The sequence below is a fragment of the Pelodiscus sinensis genome, chromosome 1 (genome assembly GCF_052426305.1).
Source record: "Pelodiscus sinensis isolate ZL-2025 chromosome 1, ASM5242630v1, whole genome shotgun sequence".
Classification (NCBI taxonomy): domain Eukaryota; kingdom Metazoa; phylum Chordata; order Testudines; family Trionychidae; genus Pelodiscus; species Pelodiscus sinensis.
In genome coordinates, this window is record NC_143052.1 from 122,051,692 (window position 1) to 122,073,282 (window position 21,591).

At 43.0% G+C, this 21,591-nt stretch overlaps 1 protein-coding gene across 19 annotated transcripts in view; it reads left to right on the forward strand.

Moving 5' to 3' along the window:
- Nucleotides 1-21,591, forward strand: part of PPFIBP1 (PPFIB scaffold protein 1) — a 163,218-nt gene that overhangs the window by 164 nt on the left and 141,463 nt on the right. For 2 of the 19 annotated variants that reach the window (XM_075899114.2, XM_075899075.2), the window contains exon 1: nt 58-362. The exons of 15 other annotated variants lie outside the window; for them this stretch is intronic. The gene's annotated coding sequence lies outside the window, so the exon portion shown is untranslated. Of the gene's footprint in view, nt 1-57; nt 363-708; nt 1,191-21,591 lie in introns of those variants that run through there. 2 more of the 19 variants (XM_075899119.2, XM_075899080.2) reach the window with 2 other exon arrangements.

The following is a 21,591-nucleotide window of genomic DNA, read 5'->3' on the forward strand; positions in this document are numbered from 1 at the left end:
GCTCGGCCTGGGGGAAGGGGCGGCAGAACTTTTGGGGAGGGACCTGGCTGCTTTCCACCCAGGTAGCTGGGTCGGATTGGACTTTGGTGGAAGTCAGGAAAAGAGGGTGGTATTGCAACACGGGGCTGTCTGCAGCTGCTGTTCCTGGGGCTCAGCTTCCCTCTGCAATTCCTGCCCCTCCTTCCAAAACAAAACCTGTCCCTTTCTCTTCTCTCTTGGCCTCTGGGTTTTTACTTGAAGCGCGGGGCTGCTCAGTAACGGATCGGGCAAAGCTCCCACGGAAGGGCGGCGAGACAGTACCTAATTCAGTCTGCCTTGCAGCATGACGGTGTTTGTGTCCGTGGGAAGGTTTCCTGTAGAAGGTTTGTTTGCAATAGTTGGAAGGATTTGTTTGGGGAGGAGGTAGCAGAGTGTGAAGGAAAATGCTGAGAGATTGCAGACCGAAAAAAAGTGGTGGGGGAGGCGATTGTATGCTTTGTAGTACATTGCAAATCTGGTGTTTGTAAGGATGTGTGTGTGTTTAAATGGTTTCTCTGTGGAGAAAGGGGGGAGGGAGGATTCCTTGAAAAAGAAAACCTGGTGCCTTCAGGTGCTATAAGTTTCTGGCTTCAGGCTTATACCATGCTATGTGGAAAAGAGAACAGGAAGCATTGGTTGGTTGTAATGTTGCTTCAAATAACATGCTTAATTTGTTGCAGTGTAGTGACTGAGACTAGGGTTCTCAAAAAAAATCATCTTCTAGAAGCTGATTGAGTTCACTAGCACTATGGGTTTTCTCATCCCCAAGAAAGGCTGTAGGTGCCTTTTATTTAATTAAAAATGTTGCACTCAGTAAGTTATTTGCATTCTGTGGGAGGCTGTGTGAAATTCAGCTGCATGTGTTAATTGCAAACCTGTCTCCTAAATCTAAGGGAAAGCAGCCTTTTGGGAAACATTTCAGTTGAGCAGCACAGATAATCCTGCTCGTCTCAGCCATTTCCGCTTTCCTCCTTAATTTTAACACAGGAACATTTTCTGTTGCTTTTAAAGTTCTGCTCTTTCTGGAAAGTGAAGGGCTCATGTGAACATAGACTTCTTTATTTCCCCTGATTGCTGTGGACTCCAGTTTCAACGGGCAAAGTTAGAAGGAGATCTGGCTAATGCTTATGCATTGCAATGAGACAAATCAATCTTGTGCCTACTAAAAAAAGGTAAAGAAGCAACTGTGTTTAAAACTTTAAAAGCCATATCTGCCTTGGTTACTTTAAACTGTATTTAGAGATTGTGTAGCCACTCTCTTGGAGAGAGCTGTCGACCTGTCTCCCCCCTCTCCCCCTTGCTGCAAAAGACATTGCCTGTTTCTTGATCTTTAGCTAGGGTTTGACAGAAATAATCTAGGGTGATGAGTCATGTTTCCAATGTTTTGCTTTCCTTAGTCCAAAGGAAGGTAACTCCCTTTCTTCCCACCTTGTAGCATCTCCATAAGGGAACAGGAATTGGCTTCGCTGTGAGTGAATGGTTAGCTGGCAGCTAGACTCATGGCACTAGAGTGGTGTGTATCAAATGGCATCCTCTCCAGGCCAGCCAATAGGGATGAAAACTAAGTAAGTGTGTGTGTGTGTGTGTGTGTGTAAACAGGTGATGACAAAATTTAGACTACTGGACTCTGCTAACTAGCCACTTACTAGGCTTGAAAAATGAAGCTGATTAGAAGAAGGTCTAAATTTAAACCTGTCATATTTCTGTTACTGTGTAATATAGTGCATTATAGCAAAAGGGTTGAATCTGTGTCTGGTTTGCCATACCGCGTGTACTGGGATGTATTCTTGAAAGTCACTAGCTACAAGCCATGGAGACATTCTGCTTCTAGGAAGATGGTAGGAGAAAGGTGTGCTTAAGTTCAAGCTCTTTCATAATTCATGGATTCAGTAGAACTCTTCCAAATACAACCATTAAAAAGCTAGGTGTGCCTTGGGTTAGCGATGTTTCCTTCTCTAAGGCCTGGTCTACACAGTCTTATATAACTATTTTGTTGTGCTCTTTGTCAGACTGTTTAAACCAGTGTAACCCTTAGTGTGGATGCAGCTATACCAGTATAGAAATTCCTTATACTGAAATAGCTTATTTACCTTCCCTAACATCAATAGTTCTGCTGGTATAACTGTGTTCATGTGAGGGGGATTGTATACTGTTGACTCTTAAATGAAAATGCTTGTCTATGCACAAGAGTAGTTAGTATTGCTTTAACTATGCCTGTGTAGCTAAAGTTTAGTTATCTTGAGAGCTTTCAGAGGCTTTGCTGGTTTGGTCTGGTTGCTTTGACCCCAAAAAGGATTTCAATAGTAAAATGTTTGAGTGGATTGTTGGAGAAGCAAAGTGGGTGAGGTAATATCTTTTATTAGGACAACTTCTGTTGGTGAGTTGGAGCAATAAAAGATATTACCTCACTCACTTTGATATCCTGGGTCTGATATCCTGGGTCCAGTATGGCTACAGCTACACTGCATAAGTTGTTCATTGATGCCATTTCAGTATATGCCACAGAGCTGAGCAAAACAAGTATCTGCATTCCTCAAACTGAGTCCTCAAAGGAAAAATGTTCTTCATGCTTGTGTGATCAAATGTCTGACAATAAAATGTCTTGGTGTGTCAAATCCAGATTTATTGCTTCTATTAAAGGCAAGAGTCATAGTTTAAGAATTAAAATTTGTGAAGGACTTCTGACTTCTGGTCACATTGTAAGTGTAGATTTCAGTAAAATCAGTACCATGGTAATCAGAGAGGCATCATTGAAGCACTGGGTTGGGAACCAGGAGATATGGGTTCTGTTTTGCTTTGATGCTGACTTGATTTATTAAGTCTTCTAAGATTTGAGTGCCACACTTTCCTCATCTCTCAACTAGGGATGATAACATCTATCTTGTGGGGATATTTTGAAGCTCAATCCATTAATGTTGGTATTGTACTTTTTAAGATCCTCTCCTGGAAAGTACTGTAGGAAAGTACTGTAGGAGTGATACATATTGCATAACCTGGATTTGTAAAAAAACAAAAACAAAAAAAACCCCACCTCCTGTTTTCAGTTAGCCAAAGCAAAGTGATGCTGATATGCTCTGTGAACAACGATGTCACACTGATTGCAAGTCAGCACTGAATCTGGTCTATTCTCTCACCTGGGCCATCCTCGGAATAATAGTTATTCCGAAATAGCTTATTTTGAAACGGCATGTCTATACGGCAGGGAAGCCTCAAAATTAGTCCTAGGCAGGGTTCTCGAATGTAGATGTACTATCTTGATTTAGAGCCCTTGAGGCACTGGGGAATAATAACTTAAAATGGCCCAGGTGAAGGGCTATTTTGAAAGAGCAGCAGTGGAACATCTACTCATGCCTTATTTCAAAATAGCTATTTTGGAATAGGTGTTATTCCTCATAGAATGAGGTTTACAGATTTTGGAATAAGCTGTCCGTTACTTTGAAATAATGGAATGGCTGTGTAGATGCTTGCATTATTTCAAAATAATACTAGTTATCTCAAAACAATGGTGCAGTGTAGACATACCCCTGCTTTGTACCACAGAGGTATGGAGTGTTGCTAAGATTCCTTCCTTATCGTTGCACCCCCTTCACCACAACCACTAAACTTCTCTGTAGCCCAAACACATCCCTTCCACTGGGAAGGATCTACATGGCAGCAGGTCATTGGGATTTACATCTTCCACAACCCATCCCAGCTGCATGCTGGACCATTCCCCGCAAAACTGAGCTTTACACAACCGGTTCACACCCGGCATTTCTCTGAGGCCCTACTTCCCGTCATCTGGTACAGCAGAACCGCCTAAGTCCTACTGCCAAAGGAAGCCTCTGCAAGTACAGATTTTGCCTTTGATGTACACACGTTCCCTCCAAAATCTTGATCAATACTTGGAACAACCAAAGAAGATGCTTCCCCCCAGAGAATCCATTCTAGATTTTACATAGAGCCTTTAGACAGTGAGCTGTTTACAGAAGGGATTTTATCTCTTCATATGTTTGTACCCTGCCTAGTAGAAAGACACCAGGTTGGGATAGGAGCATTTAGCTGCTACCACAGTACAAATAGTAATAGTCCACTGCATGCTGGGAAAGGAGATAATGGAGTGCCTTGTGAATACTGCTGCAGTTCAGCAGTGAAGTTTACAGGTATTTACCTTACTTTTGTGTCCATGCCTCAATAACCATTCCCATAGCTCTCATCCTTGAGGTATGCATGTCACCAGCACAGTCTACTTGACAGCTTCTTCTATTGCTGAACTCATTATTTTCAGACTTCAAAAAGAAATTCAGCCTCTTCTGCAGCTTTAAAGCTACACAATTACTGTGACCTATTTCTGTCTTGCATGTTAAACATACAGATATCAGCTTTGAACATTTAACATTTTTGCTATAACTTTTGACTCCTCTTTTTTGGCCAGGTTTACTGTATATTTCTGTGGTAAGGTTAATCTCAAATAGAAACCTGATCATGATGATGTCCCCCTGTTCTTTTTGTCCCTAAATCCCTTTAAGAGCTTGGCAAAGAAGATCAGAATCATTACCCACACTTTTCAGATGAGTAATTGGAGCCTAATATAAACAATTAGTCCAAATGCCCTGGGATCTTTGCATATGTACAGTTAACAGTGACCTCCCCTAATAGTGGTGGATCATTGTTGCCAGTCATTCATAGGTGGCACATGGGTCCTCCATTGTGGAGGCTCTCACAGGAGAGCTGGAAGCAACATAGAAGTGAGGGGTGGGGCCATGAGCACCTGGACTGTGGCCCCGCCCTCTGTCTTCTCCCATCCTCCTCCCCTCCCCCCCCCGGCCCAGCTGCTCACTTCTCTCAGCCTCTTTCCCCAAAGTCTCCCCACCCAGTGCTTGCTCCGATCTGCCCCCTTCCTAGACCGGGGGGGGGGGGGCATGGCCTCATCCCATTTACCTGCTTTAGGTGGGCAATGGGAGGAGAGGAGCGAGTGGAAGGAACCATTGGTGGAAGAGGCAGAGTGGGGGCAGGGCAGAATGTGTGTGGGGCCATGGTGCAGGCACCAGTGGTTCTAAGTCCCTCACTCCCCAGTCTGTGGAGTTTCGCTCCCAGCCCTCCAGAGGCGGCGGGTGGGTGAGTGGGATCACCCATGCAGTCATTTCATTAGTAAACTCTCTCTGGCTCTGGGACCTAATCATGATGTGCCTTAAGAAGAGAGTGTCTCCCCAAGGAGCTTACAGTCTAGGGGTGATGGCACAAAGGGGAGTTAGTTTTCTAACAAAGTGTGTGCCCACTTTCTAATCACAGGGTATATGATCTAGCAAGTTCAGGTACTGGCCTAGTGAAGCCATCGCCATCTAGGCTTCAGTGCAGGCTAGATGGCTGAGTAATGACGCAGAGTTTTGGGTAGCCTATATAGACCATGCTGCTGTAGCCTCATTGCTCCAGTAGCTAGATCAAAGCTAGTGTGCAGGAGCTGCAATGACTCCCCCTTTGACAAGGAGGACTTTTCTCATAAACTTTTCAGTAGAACTGGCCAATAATTATGTTGCTGCAGCATTAAAAAAAAATAGAAATGCTGAGTCTGATTCTTCTTCCACGCTAGTTTTATATATCTATTTAGTCTGATTTCAGTGGAAGTTGGGAATAACTCCAATACTATTGCATTAGGGAGGTGACCTGAAACTTGTGAAGAAACTGCTTAGAACTATGTAAAGACAGTTTCAGAAACCAGGCTAATATAGAGCACAAGATAGTCTTCAACATGCTTTACAAATGCTGATCTTCACAGTACCTTGTGAGCCAAGATAAGTATTATCCCTTAGAGGTATTAGACTTGCCCAAGATTTTTGAAGGAGTTGGTATCAAATCCAGAATTGGAACTTGGTTCTCTTCTTGGAGCACTAAATTATGTTTCTCTAGCGAGTGGGTTACCTGGAAATATGAATGCATCACTGTTGGACAGGGGCGTGCACAGGAATTTAAATTTGACTCCTTTTGGAGGGGCCTGTTAGAGCAGAATCTAGGGCTGGATCCAAGGCTGAAGCAGAAATAAATACTTTTTAGTGAATATTGGGGAAGGGACCTATGCTCCAGCATGCTCTGACCCCCCCCTCGCCCCCCCCCCCCGTGCATGCTCCTGTTGTTGAGTTATAGAGCAAACTTTTTCTCCTCAGTTATTATAAACCAAGGCCTCAAATATTACATCAAGTGAGGAAAACAATGGCTCTATCAGTGGGATACTGTGTTTTCAGATCTTTCCTGTGGCGGTTGACCTTGTTTGGTTGTTTTTAAACAAAATATCCAGTCAGGGGACTAAGTGTGAACATTTTCCAAGGTGCTGTGAATTATTCAGTCATTTTTCTGATTGAACATAGTGATTTGTATTTTTAGTTCAGATAGGCTAAGGTTACTGGTTCTCTGCTGTTTTTCTAATTGTAGTGACTAAACAGTTTATTACCATTTTGAGGTTTATTATTTTTTACTAAAGATTGGAATTTTTTATTGTTAATGAGTCATCAAACTGGATTTGCAGTCACTTACCTGTGATGTGGATTGACTTTCCTGTTCACACATAGGGTTTCCTCAAGCTTGTAGCTTTCAGGGCCTTTTATTCCTTTATCTTGGTTGTAGACTGGAAAAATATGGTGGATAAAAGCTTAATTTGTGCAAAGAATATGTCTCTGTTTTTGTCAAAAGCCCAAACTAAATTACCATGTAATAAAACTGATTGTGGTGCATGGAAATATTTTAAATAAAACAAATTGCAGCCGTAGCCTTTCTTAAGCCTCTTTCATTCCCTCTTGCATGGAAATAATTTGTGAGGGAAGGGAACATTTACCTGAAAACTTGGGCAAGGTTTGGGGCTTTTGCCAACGCTGAAAGGCAAGTCCTTAACTAGCTGAAAATTTGTAACTCAAATTCTGTGGTTCCTCATCAAGACAACTGCTCCTCCACATTTCTCTCATGATGGGAAGCGTTCCTCTGCAGCAACACTGCCTTCTGTGCTTGCTACCTGTTAAACCCTGTGGTTCGTCTCAATGTGGAGGGATTTAAACCTGCTTTAGGACTTCCTCAGCTTTAAGCAGAACCATCTTTTCTAGGTAGGACGTGCTTCATAGTAGCTGTTCCTCTCCTCCATCCCTGGCACACTCCACTCTCTTTGCCACAAGCATTTTAATAGAGTGACTGTAAATGTATATTTTAGACACAAAGAGTGTAGTCCAGGGACGTGGCCTCGGGGACTACTGGGAGCCTGTTTCAGGGTGGCAGCAGGGGTCAGCCTCTTCCCCCCCCCCCCCCCCTTGCATTTATTGTGGTGGCAGGAGCCGCAGGGAAGCGGAGCAATGTGGCAGCCTCTGCTCCGCTCCACCACCATCTGCCAGGCCAGTCTGGTTGTTTCGCTTCACCGTGTTGGTAGGAAGCAGAGCGCCCAGCTCCTGTGCAGGCTTGCTGGGGAATGGCAGCAGAGCTGGCTGCTGAGTAGCTCTGCTTCCCTGCAGCTCCCACTAACCTGAATACGGACTATCCTGTCCATAGGCTGGCTGGGGCGGCCGCTGTAGGGCCCAGGGTGGGGGCCCATACTGTCCTATGGACAGGATGGTTCTGCGCACTCCTCTGCCAGGCCACAGGCACGTGCTGGCAGTGGTACAGATCTAGCAGCCAGAAGTTGTGCTACTGCTGGTGGTGCCAAGGATCTCGGGGGGAAGAACATAAGTTGCTCAAGGGGCAGCAAGTGGAGCTGGGGGACATGCAGCAGAGAGGGAGGGAGTGTGCATCTGGCTGGCAGATGGGGCTGGGAAACGAGGGTGTGGGAGAAATGCATCCAGACATTTTCCCCCCCTCCCTTCCAAGCCCTGGCAGAGAAGGGTGCCCACTGGATCACAAGGGGGATTTGAGGACTGGCACTGGCCCTAAGCTGAATTGAGTGCGAGACCTCTGGTGTAGGCCATGCTCACACGATGGGGAAATAGACTATGAAGCAGTGACAGAAAAAGATGTCTGGGTTGTGTTACATAATTAGTTGAATTCAGGCTCCTAAGGTGATGCTGTGGCAAAAAGAGCTAATGCAGCCTTTAGATGTATACACAAGTTAATCTCCAGTAGGCATAGAGAGATTATTGCACCTCTGTATTGGGCACTGCAGGGACTGCTACTAGGAGTCTGTGTCCTGTTCTGATGTCAGCAATTCAAGAAAGATGTTGATACATTGGAGGAGGTTCAGAGAAGAACTTCCAAGTACGATTAAAAGCTTTTGAAAATCTACATAATAGTGATTGACTTAAGGAGCATCAATTTATCTCAAGAAAGAGACGGGTAAGGGGCAACTTCATTACAGTCTGTATGTTCCTACATGGGGAACAAATAATTTAATGATTAGCTCTATAATTTAGCAGAGAAAGGTATAACATCCATCCACAGGCTGGAAATTGAAGGTAAACAAATTCAGACTGAAAATAAGGTGTACAAATGTAACAGTGGGAATAACTTACCAATGGTGGATTCTCCATCACTGACGATTTTAAAATCAGGCCAGGATTCTGAAAGACCTGCTTTAGGAATTATTTTGGGGGAATTTCTATGGCATTAGACTAGATGATCATTGTTGTCCGTTTTGGCCTTGGAATCTGCATCTCTTTGAAAAGTCATCTCAAGTGAATGGAAGGTATTATCTCAGCAGAAAGTGGAATATTATCTTCCCTTGAACACTACCCACAACATTTTCAAGACATTTCTACAGTTTTCTCTCTGCTGCACTGCAGAATGGAGAGGGGACGTACAATGGGAGTTTGTGTTCTCTATGGTTTATGGTAGAGTCCTTTTAGTTTGGGGTCTGAGACACGAGTGCGTGTGAATATAAATGTTTGTGGTTTTCAGTTGTAGCACAAATGTGACTTCTTAAATACTTCCTCTTGTGATGTGAACCCCAAATACGATTACACAACATGTTAAGTCATGGGAATCGGGCAGTGAAAATAACTGTGTAGATCCCTTGTAGTTTTATTTTCTGTGTCCTAACCAAATGTCAAAAGCAAAGTCCGCCTAAATAAGTAGCCACAGCTTCTAACTGGGAAAGCAGCTTATAAGACCCTGAATATTCATTTTAGGTGCCTACCTAGGTAGAAACTTTTTTGAGTTAACTGTGTAAATGGTGGACAGATCATTTTATTTTTAAAATGTTCTAATATTACAAAGTATTGATAAATATTATTACTAACAAATAGTAATAATGCTTGTATAGCACTTTTACATCTTCATGCCACAAACATTAATCCCCACAAACATCCTTGGGATGTAGATAATCATTATCCCCATTCATCACATAGGGAGAGAGGTAGGAAGTTTGAATGATTTGTCTAAGACCAGAGAGGAAATCAGCTGCACAGCTTGTATTAAACTCAAGACTTCCTGACTCTTAGTCTTCTGCTCAGACCACAAAACGGTGGTGGTTTACATAACTCCTGATTGTTAGTGCTGTGATTTTTTTTTTTAATTTGGTTGTTGTCTTAACAGCAAATTGCATGGATGGGTAACATTAACATTGACATCCATACACTGGGCATGGTCCTTCAGCCCTGACATGAATGTCCGTATGGGAACAGTCCCATTAACTCCACAGAAACTTCTGATGGAAAGTTGTATGTTGATCGATACGGGTGTATGCTTGTCCCCGTCATTGTTGGCTTATTAGTCTTATTGGAGACTAGCGTGTGAGGATCATGTTTATGAACCACCTACAGTACCTGAATTTTAGGACATACACAGGAATCTAATTATAGGACTTAAAGGTTGTTTTTAAAAAACATACTGATTTAAGACAAGGAGTTATCTTCAAAGACTTATGGCACTGGTTTGGGAGAACAGTTTTATTTAACTGTTTTTCATGAGAGAATTGATTCAAATAACAGAGAGATGGAAAAGTTGGGACCGTAAAATGGATTATGGGCTGTAGGGGGAGTTTATTTTGGCTAACTTTGTACTTATGTAATGGTTGGTCATAAGTATCTTATTGGCTAGTCAATTTTTAGGTAACCACCACTGGAAAATGCATTTCCATTTCCATTTCAAATATAAAAAGAGAAAGCAAGTTCTTGTTACCAAAAGCTTATCAAACATTTTAAAGTTTGTGAAAGGGGAATTGAAACTACTAAATGTGATTTAAGCCGGAGACTCCACAATATCAAGATGATTTTATTTCTTTTTTTAAAAAACTCTCATTTTGAAGGCCCTGCTCCTTCAGTGCCTTGTATGAATGACAGAAGGATAAAATTAAGAACATGTATGCATTTACCAAATTAGCAAAGTGTTGTTTTTGGTACTAGCAGAAAGGGTGGCACTCTGCTGAGTCTGACGGCTTTACACGTAGCTGCCCATCTGTTCTCGGTACTGTGCAAAGTCATTTTGAATTTTAATTTTATACCAGTCACATGTTTCAGCTATTGTTGGACTAAATGGTTTTGATTTAAAACAGCACGAGTAGTGGGTGAGTTCAGTCAGAGTACCTACATTCAGAGATAATGCTGACTCCATTCAGCTGTACACTTTTCCTCTCTGCAAAAAGAAACCCTTTCAACGGCATGAATGAAGAAAACTGGAACGATTCCATCCTATTGCACCCACAAAGGCTACAGAACCCTCAGAGCCAAATCCCATCCTTGGTGTAGGCAGGCACCATTGAAGTCCGTGGGAATGAAGCATGTTTATTCCCAGGGATGATTTGCCCCTTGTTTTTTTTCTTCTTCTTTGTATTACAGTAGCACCTACAAGCCAACTTTTGGGCACAGTATTTACATACAGCCCATACCTCAAAGAGCGTACTGCCTAAATAGAAAAGGCAGACAATGGGTGAGAGTGGAAACAGCTGCAAAGAGAGGTGAAGGTCTCACAGAGGATCAGTGACAGAGCAGGAAATGGAGCCCCACACTCGGACTCCCAGTCCTGTGACTTACCCCTGAACTGCTGCTTCCTCCAAAATGTCTTTGTTTTGTTGTCTGTCATAACATATTCCAGTTAAAAGGAAATGATTAAGTTTCTTGAAAAGCTGCTCTTTGGCTCATCAGTTGAATTTTCCTAAAGTTTGAAGATGATCAGAAACCGTGAGTGTGAGTGTTAGTTAAAGGGTCAGAAACATCTATGCAGACTGGAGCTGAACTTCCCCAAAGTTTGGAAGAGTTAGGATAATACAGCTCCAGTCTGTCTCTTGTAAATATATCTTGGTTAAACGGTATGTGAGGATCAGGCAGAAATATCACACTTCTACAGGTATTTGAAATATGTAAGCATTACACGTTACAGATCCATTGTTTAGGATGGCCCAAACCCAAGGGAGTTTGTAATAAAATGCGATGAGAGTAAGAAAAGGAAATATAAGCTCACTGGGAGCAGAAGGCTTCTGAAAATGGAGAAGTAAAATTGACAGATAAAGATGTTTCCAGGGCTAAATTAAGATTGTATGATAAATAAGTCAAAGCAGGATTCTAATAATTGAAATGAATGCTTTTCCCTGGGGAGACTTTGCTGTTTAGATGACATCTCAGGAAAAATTTCCTGCTGCTGAGACACATTCTGTAATACTTCTATAGAAATTACTTCAACAACCTATAGTTTAACAGAGGGCCCAGTTCTGCTGTAGAATTTTGTAGGCTGATATTAAACATTTTGTGGATAGGTGGCTATTCACTAGTAAATTTCCAAGGATTTTTTTCTGGCAGAGAGAGGGACTACATGAGCTTTAGCTAATGTGAATTCCTCATTCTGTATGTTCATAAGTGCCTTTGAGGTGTTGGGATTTTTTGATTCCATGTCTTCTAAGTCTCAGATTATTACCCAAACCACTGAAGAGTCTTGAGAAAAGTATAAAAAAAAATGCACCAACCATAACCAGGAATTTTCAGGGAACCTATGAATTGTAGATAGCTAGTATATTTTAGAAGATAAATGCAAAATGGTGATGTGTGGGGTACCCTACTCCCAGCAGAACAGAATTTGGTAATGAGGATACCATGGTAATTTCCCCTGATTCTAGCCTTAATGGACCAGAAGTAGGTATACTGAGGAGCCTGGTTAATCAGACTAGGCATTAGTCCCCTGCAGGAAGGAGGGAGTGTAGCTGTTCCGCTGGACTTAGTTTGGCTGCACAAAACCATCCTTTTGGTCAGTGTTGTCTTCAAGTTGTCATTGTTAAATCCAAGTTGAGGCTCAAGTCACTACAGTTCAAGGCTCAAGTCGAATCTCAAGTCCCTAAAGTCACTTTCGAGTCAGTCTTAATTTAAAAAATGTCAAGTCACTTTTGTACAAACCATCAATATCGGCATTTTTTGACAATTTTTTCACCAAGTTGATATAACAAAATTAGCAAATCTCAAGTCACAAACAATGAACCCAAGTCAAGTCTCAAGTTGAGTCACCAAGGAGACTTAAGCCGGACTCGAGTTCAAGTCTTGGGACTCGAGTCAACAACTCTGCTTTTGGTGCATTCCATTTTAAAAGTGAGACAAAGGAAACTTTTTGCATTTTTAATTTGAATCTCTGTGGAAAATCTGTTTTGCTTTTCATTTTGACAGGGCCCCAACAGGTGGATTTCCAAACCGTGCAGTGTTTGTGTCTCACCAAACTGAAGTTCGTTTAACCTGTCACAGCACCATATTTGTTCAGAGAAACATCAGGCAAGGTTCAGAAGTATTTAACAGCTACGCTCATGTAAGGTAGAATGGTGTAAACTTACATTCTTAATTTAGTAGATGTGCTTCAGTCATCCAATGGGCCTCTTTTTCTTTCTCAACCTGGGGCTGATGCAGGCATCAGCCATTGGACAAAGGCAGAGGGAAGCCTAGAGGTGATCACTCAAGTGCAGAAGGACACACATTTCTATCTTGCATCCTTCTGGCAACAGTCAGAGGCTGGATCTAGGATTTTTAGTGGTGCTACTCCACCCCCTGCTTAATGTAGTTTCTGTCATGTACAGGGTTTACAGTTTGGGTCAATGGCTCTCGGTGACCCCATGATACAAATTGTTCTAGTGTCCCAGTGACAAGTTGTTTCCTTTCGGCCTGTACACTGTTGGCAGCCATAGCTTCTAGCTGAAAGCATCTTCTAGAGCAGTGTTTCTCAACCAGTGGTACGAGTACTCTTAGGGGTACTTGAGAGCAGTCTGGGGGGGTACGTCAACACATCTGAAATTTATAGCAAACTAAATTTTTGTTAACGTTTTACAGCGCTTTACTATTTTTGTACTTTTTACACCCAATAATTTCATTACTTCCCCTCCCTGACTACAATTAAGTTGTTTAAACAAATGTGTTGCAATGGTAGAAAAAAATTGTGTGTGTCTGAAAACTGTAGGTACTGGGGGTACTTATAATTTTTTTTAAAAGGGTACTTTGTAAAAAAAAAAAAAAAAAAAAAAAAAAAGGTTGACACTGTGTTCTAGAGGAAAGTATGGATTGGTTGTAGTAATCGGGGAAGCTATAGCATAGACATTTTCAAAATTGTCATATAGTTCTGCTCTTGCTACTGGGAAAAACATCTGTCTCCTGTTTCCACTAGCATATCCACTGCTACCAGGTCTAAAACATGGTTGTGTAAATAGGGTTGCCAGATGGTTTAACAAAAAATACTGACACCTCTCCCCCCCCCCCCTCCCCAAAAAAAGGGAAAAAATTCTGTTGAGACAAAAAAAAAAAAAAATTACAGTTGCGGCTCCTTTAATTCCCAGCCCACTCCATCCTCCCCGCCCCAACCAGCCCGAGCTGCACCATGTGTCCCAACCGCCCTTCCGTCGGACGCCCGAGCCAAGAAAAATAGAAAATACCGGACATTTTACATGTCTGGTATTTTCTGATTTTTTTTTTTTAAACTGGAAGGAAGGCACAAATACCGAGCTGTCTGGTTCAGTACCGGACACCTGGCAACCCTGTGTGTAAAGAGAGCCCCACAGGTATAGCGCCACTCAAAGGATATGTTTATACTAAGGAGGCTATCCTAGCATAGCACCATAATGTAGATTCAACCTATGCTGACGGAAGGGATTTTTCTCTTGGTGGGTGCAGGAATACCACCTACCTTAGTAACATTTGCTGTGTTCACAGGAGCCCTGAGGACTGTGTTGCCATTAAGTGCATTGGTCAGAAGCATGTGGTTTTTCACAAATCTGACCATAAGTATTTATGCTGCTCTAACTCTGTATAGACCAAGCCAAAGCTGCTTTTTGCGGGGAGCTTAAAACTGATTGTTCAATTTCTCCCTTTTGGCCCACCTTTTACTTCACACTGCTCTACCTGCTTCACGGTTCTTTCTGTCACTTAAAAAGTGTGTTCTAAGTGAGTTTAACCTTAACAGTGCAGATGTCACTGCAGTCATAGTTTCTTGTTCACCATTCCTTTGTTACTTGCATGGCTGACTTGGCTTCAGATGGTTCATGCAGCACAGAGATAAAAAACAAATGATGTTGTTCTAAGGGTGGTGCAAATAAACTTCCTGCTAGCTTTAGTGAGTTGTTCCACAGAGGTAATTCTGTGGGTTTAGCTCCATTGTTGGGTGATTATTCTGAAATGAATTTATAAAAATATTTTGGGAAGCGAGAGAAACTTTTTTATCTAAGTTGAAAAAAAAATCTCTTATGAGTCCTGTATGTGAGAGTTTCACTATATTTTTGGAATTAGATCGGAATCCCTAATTTTTGCATATCCTTATCCAAAAGGCACAGAATGAGGACATACACATGGAAAAGTTGTATAATTGCTCTTCATGCTGGTTGGCCATAATTTAAGGTGTAAAGAGACTCTTCTGTCCTAAAGCTCAGGCTAAGGTATCAGTATGATAGAAGGGATGTCAGAATTCTCCCACTGTGATTAAAATTGATAACTGAAGGTCTGATTGCTGTGTAGCCTGTCAAAATAATTCTAGTTCATCTGTCAGAAAGGAGGGGTAAGGGCAGAGTCGCTTGGCTCAGCTGATAATCCACCACTAGGCTGTGATGCACAGGGAAAGTCGAAGCAACTTAAGGGGAAATCTTTTTACTCAATATGCCAAGGTCTGTGAACTTGTGACTGTGCTAGATCAGATTTCTGACATAACTGAGGCACCCATGCAGGTCATGAGTGAGCTGATGGTTCTAGGCAGTAGCTTATCTGTAGTAGGAACTTCCCCTACTGCCTTGGTTCTTATTCTATAATTTCCCAGCTATAGGAATGGATTTCCCTTCCCTCTTCTCTAGTTTGCAACGCAGTTGCTAAGGGTGTTGAAAGTGATGGTAACAACTGGAGTTCCACATGAGCACGAGCAATGCTGCTAGAACCCTTGCAGGCCCTGCAGAGCACCACGCCTCAGGCCAGTACTACAGCTATTAGCAAGACTGGCGGCAGTTCTACATGACCACAGACAGTCCTCCCTCTGCACTCCCTTGCTCGACAAGGTGCATTTCTAACTGCCCTGGTTGAGGGTGGCATTTTGTTTTGGACCCCGGGAGGAGGCTATTCTCCTCTGATCTTCATGTTATATACACGTGGAATGCCAAGGCAATAGGCAAGGCTTGATGGCTATAGAAGAGGAACTGTACGCTGGTTGTGCTAACCGCTCTATTGCATTTATGTGGCCATTCCATACTAGGAGTACGTTGAGTTTCTAGCACCGAACTCCTGTGATTACGGCTCTAACCCACTTCAGCCCCCACATCTGAGGCCTTTTGAGATTTAAACCTTCCATTTCCTCCTCTTCACAGGAATTTTGTAAATAAATCAACTAGCACCAGGTAGTTATACAGCAAGAATAAAAAAACCAAACTGGCTTCATGTGATATGAAAAGTACTTGTGCAATACCCATGGAAGACATGCACCTCACAATTATCCCTTACATTCCTTCAGGACATACCTGAAATTATTTCCAGTAGTTAAGCAATTATTGCAAGTTTGTGCAATTAAATATATTGGTAACAGCTTCTCTTTCTTCAATTTTGTACAGTAATTCCTCATTTAACATGTGCCCGCTTAACATGTTTTTGCGATAGCACGATTTTTTTTTAGGGAACATTTTTTGAATTACACGACTGTCCCCTGCCTCCCTGCAAAGTGGCGGAGGGTTCGCTGCTGACTTCCCCTCGCTGGACTCAGTGCGGGTCCCAGCAGACCTGTCATAGGGACATACTCCCAACCCAATCCCTCTCTTCCCCTCTGCTTCCCTTCCCCAGAGCCAAATACCTTCCCTCCCTGCTGTAACCCAGTCCCCTTTCTCCCCTAACCTTATGTCCTGGTCCCAGCAGACACCACCGCTTGAAATGCAACCCCCACCTTTTCCATTATTTTCAATAGGAAAATTGACCCTGCATAACATGTTTTCACTTAACACGATCATTTTCTGAAACATATCTATAGTGTTAAATGAGGAATTACTGTACTGCAAAAAATGCATCATTGCAAATGAGGGAATAATGGATTTAAATTCTTGGTGGATGAACTACTCCTGTTGGACTCCACCTGGATTATCAATCTGATAGGGTGAAATTTCAGTCAAGGTCTAAAAAGACTTTTTAGCTCTCTGTTATGCCTTGCAATGCACATAATTAGGTGCCAGCTAATTTTGTGGCAAAGGAATTGAATTATTCCTGTTTGAATAGTTCCCAGCATGTGAGCGTTAGTGCTCTTTAATTTGTGCATCATGTCTAATTTAACTTAATCTGTCAATCTGCAATGAGTGAGATGAAAGTGAATAATTCCTATCTTGAAACCTCATGCTGATACTAAACTATTGGCACTAATGTGTGATGAAATCTTTACAGAAGTGCAACAAGCAAAACTGAAATGGGGGTATATCAGACGTGCCCAAAATAAATCTGACCCTGATTGTTTGTTTCATTTAGAACAGCCGTTCCCAACCTGTTAACCCTAGCCTGGCCTGCCATGGCACATTGCCTGGCCACGCCCCCAACGTTTGATTAGTCCCGCCTGCTGGGGTTCCCTAGAAGGGAATTCCCTTCTGCCCACTTCACCGTGCAGCAGCACTGTGAGTGGGGGGTGGGTAGGGTTGACAGATGGTTTCAGCAAAAATACCAGACACACTTGACATTACATCGCAATCTACATTGCATCTTATGTAGAAAATACCAGACATTTCTATTTTCTCAATTTGTTTCCCGAACAGAAAGCTCAAATACTGGACTGTCCAGTTCAAAACGGACACCTGGCAACCCTAGCGGGTGGGCAGGGCTGGAGCTTGGCTACAAGTCCAGCTAAGGGGGCTATGTGGAGAGTGGCTACAGTGCTGGAGGTGGGTGAGGCCATGGCTGCATGGTGAGCAGCTGGGGCCTATTCCAGCAGCTGGGGACAGGGCCAGTGCAATGGCCATATGCTGAGTGGCTGGGTCCTGCTCCAGTGGGGGGGAAGGGAGGGTGGGGCCTGTTGTGGCTGTGTGGCAGGGGAGCTGGGGCCTGCTTGGGAGAGGGGCTGGGGCCTGCCACAGCTGAGTGGTGGGGGAAGCCAAGGCCTGCTGAGGTGGGGCGGGGGGGGGTGGGGGGGGGAGAACGGAACCTGCTGCGTGGCAGGGGGCAGGAATCTGCTCCATCTGATGGGCAGCTACTCTGGCAGCTGGAACTGAATAAAATAATATGGGTGGGGGGGAGCAGGGGTCAGGGTTAGAGTACATGGGGGGGAGGGAGGGTACATATTTTGGCAAACAAGAAGTGTTTTATTTGCATATTCACATTGGTTATTTGCATAATGAATATACAAATGCACAAATGTTGCCAGTCCACTGCAAATTTGTGAATGGGTTTGCCTGTCCCTGGTATAAAAAACGTTGGGAAACACTGATTTAGAAGGCTGTATTTTAGAACTTTGTCCAGCTGTTTTGCATTGCTTTTAAAAGGTTATCTTACTCTCAGTGAAATATAGTACCATCATATGTGTATAAGCTCAACAAAACACACATGCTTGAGCCCTATTTGTGCTCTTTTGTACCAGTGCTGTTCCATTCACCTTACTGGGATTGCATAGATGTAACCGAATACCTAGAGGGGATCTGTCTTACTGTTAGGTTAATGTGAATGCAAATTATGAGAACTATTTCTTATGCCTCTGAAAGGGCGTTCATGGACTTCACTGTATTTCCCTAATCTGCTTTATTACATAGCTTAAATATACTAATTAAGCACATAACATTTTCTTTGGATGTTGCATTCAATCCAGCTGGTATACTCATTGGTGCACCTATCTGTAGTGGTACATCAGCGTATTTAAAAAAAAAATTGGAGTACATAAAAGCTTGAAAATCTTATCTGAGAGGTAGACCTAGTCTATATTTTTATTCAAAAACACACACAAATGATGTGGAGAAGGCAGAATGATGATACAGGTTGGACTTCCCTGATCCGGCACCCTGGGGACCTGACCAGTCCTAGATGATGGATTTTGCTGGATCAGGAGAGGTCATTTGTGGCCTCCCTGCAAACTGCTTCCCCTGTCCTGGCCCGGCCTCCTGGCCGACCTCCACCTTCCGCCGGTCCCACTGCCTTGCCAGCCGGCCCTGCTAGGCAGCCCCACTGCTGGCATCCCGCTGCCCAGCCTTCCCTCAGGGATCCCAACTGCCATCCATCCACTGGGATTCTCTGGTCCTGGAACATTCATGGTCTGATATTGCTGGTTTAGAGAGGTTCAACCTGTAGTTTTAACTTATAAGAATGCTTTTCCTTAAGAAATCTCAAAATGCCTCTCTCTTTTCAATAGAGGAAACACTTCTATGCAGCTGCCTCTTGGGCTCGTGGTGATAAAATATTAGGTGGTCACTTTATAAATATAAGGTGAGCACGTAATATTTTACCACCAAGTGCCATGTTGTTATTCAGTGACCACTAGTGGGTAGAGTCTGGGTTTTCTCTTATCTTTTTTCAGCTATTAGATGGAGATTAACTTCTTTTGTGACTGCCACTTTATTAAGGTGGTGTAGAGTCTACATTTAGCTCTAATGTGGGAGTGTTCCTGTATAATAGCTGCGAGATTTGTTCTTCAACAGTTGAAAAACTGAAGAGAGCCAGGTTTGGAGTGTCTGGATAACCTGCTACTTGTTTTCTTTTTCTTGTCAATATCCTGCTTGAACCTCTGGCTTTAGTCACCCTGAAAAGTACATTGTTTCCAGAGGTGCTCCACTTAAATCCTAGGTTGTTGAGAAGGTGCTGTGGAAAAATCAGAACCCGGCACTTGTACTGTAAGCTGCTCTGGAACTCAATGAAGGCTGAAATCCTGGCCCGACAAAAGCCAATGGAAGTTTTGACATTGATTTCAATGGGGGCTGGAGTTTACTTTGTCGTCTTTGTTCTAAAACGGCAATACACATTTGTGGTGCTAGAACCAATGTTGTCATCACTTAATATGTACAGTATGGAATAGCCCACGTGTTAATGTTTAGGGCACTGTGCAAAAAGCCGCTTATTAGGGCTTGTGATGTGAACTGCAAGCTTGGGCCTTGGGTGGAAGAGTGTGATGGAGTTTGGGGTTCTGTTTGCTGTCTGGCTTTCTGATTTGTATCATTATGTTGGGTTGCTGGTGATGTTTGAATTAATTGTAAGTGTAGTTGTCAGGGCACTATTTGTTTGTCATTTAAATCAAAAGAATAAATGAGTGTTTTCTTCCACTCTGCATATATGATACACAGCTGTAATCTATTGCCCAATATTGTGCATGTGGAAATTTTTGTAATTTTAAGAAATAACTTAAACTCTGATGATTAGTCTGTTGTGGAAGAAGAATTTGAGAAATTACTTGCTCTCATGGAATATTGAGACTAGTGAATTATAGAAATGCAGCTTGTAATCCAGTTCCCCTCCTCGAACTACCAAAGCTCTGCTCTAAGCCCTGCATTGCTGTAATCTGGTCTGCACTCCTCTCCTCTGCCTGCTTCTCCCCATTCCGCTCAGTTCAGTATTGTCCCACTAAAATGCTCTCCTGTGTTCTGGGCCTAGCATTCTGATTGTTACCAGCTCCCACAGAAACCCTTTCCCGGCTTTGTTCCATTTTACTTGAAGTTCAGATGTGCTGCACAGTGACACCCCTGCCAACATCTCTGCCCTAGTTTCCTACCACTCTTTACCAACTCTATCTGCTTTAGCAAACCCATAATGTCCTCCTATCTGCATTGTGGCACTACTTCTCTCTCTCCCCCCCCCCCCCCTTCAAACCACTCTCTACATCTGGGAAAGGCGCTCACTTTTTTTCATCCCTTCACATATCTGATTTGTTGCTGCTTCTTTGCTGTCCACCCCTCCTCTTATACATATTGTATCCTGTCTAGGTTCTTGCACTTAGCAGATCACTATAGTATCTAAATGCCATCCAGTTGTGCATTGTATATGCTTTACCGCCTACTACTTTATCTTAGTCTCTTCACAATATAAATAGAATGTGGGGGTTTTAATGTCAAATTCAGAAGACAAATATACAACCCATCCCAACCAATTATGTTGTGGCCTTTTTTGTGTAACTATTGTCTGATTTAGATGGTAACCTCTCTGGAGCAGAGGCCTTGTGAATATCTAAAACCCATATATGTTAACCACACCGTATAAGCACTAGATAGTAAAGTAAAAAGACAGGGAGAGGTTCTCCAAGTCTCTAGCAGAGCCAATGGATAACCATGTGTCAGGCGAAATCCAATTTCCATTATTTATTGCACGGTAGATCCAGTGTTATAGTACACATTTATCGTGTTGCATAATTTAAAGTACATGGAAAATGAGGAAAAGTGAGTTGATCTTTATGCAGTTTTTGAGACAAGTCTGCTCATAAAGTTGATTGTGTAGGCATTGTGTAAAGAGATTAGGTGAACTACTTCACGTAACTACTCTAGTTTACAAAAATAAAGGCTCAATACCCTACTTCATTGTACCCATTATCTCTGAAGCAACTAAACAAAAGAGCTAAAGGGATGGGCTGGATAGTAAAGTAAAGCTGGTAGGGCAGGCCTGTCGGAAACGCTTATTGGTTAGCTATAAGCCACATGTGCCACAGGATACATAACTGGCTTTTGGAAACTCATGCTTCTCCATGTGCATGCTACAATGTTGGAGCATGAGGAAGAAAAGTGAATACCAGGAAAATGGGTGGGTCTCAGAGCATCTTAGAGAAGATGGACATGGTTCTGTTCCCGTGGTGGTGCTCAGGGTGAGCCATAAGGGGCCAGCTGAGAATTCTTCTGGTAGAGGGAGGGGAACTCTTGGCTGGTGTAAGGTTGGTGGAGCCGGTTCCTATGCCAGATGCCTTCCTCTCCTCCCCCGCTCCTAGCATTAGGGGAAGGGAAGAGGGTCTGGTGGAATCAGCTCGGCAGAGCAGAACCCTTCAAGTGGTGAAGACTCACCTTATGGCCAATCGAATTCATGCTGGAGTTAGTATAAAAATATAAACCAGGACGAGGACCAAGTAGGGACAGCCAGCACTGCGACCTGGGATCTCATCAGGGGTCTCGAAGTGGGCAGGGTTAGGCCTGGCCAATCAGGAGGTATTCATAGGAGTTTTCCCATCTTGGTGCCACAGGGAATGGTGGTAGCCAGTCACCACACACACGTTCCCCTCTGAGCTTGTACTAAATCATCACCAGAAATTGTATAACTGGGCACTGTGGTGCTTGTA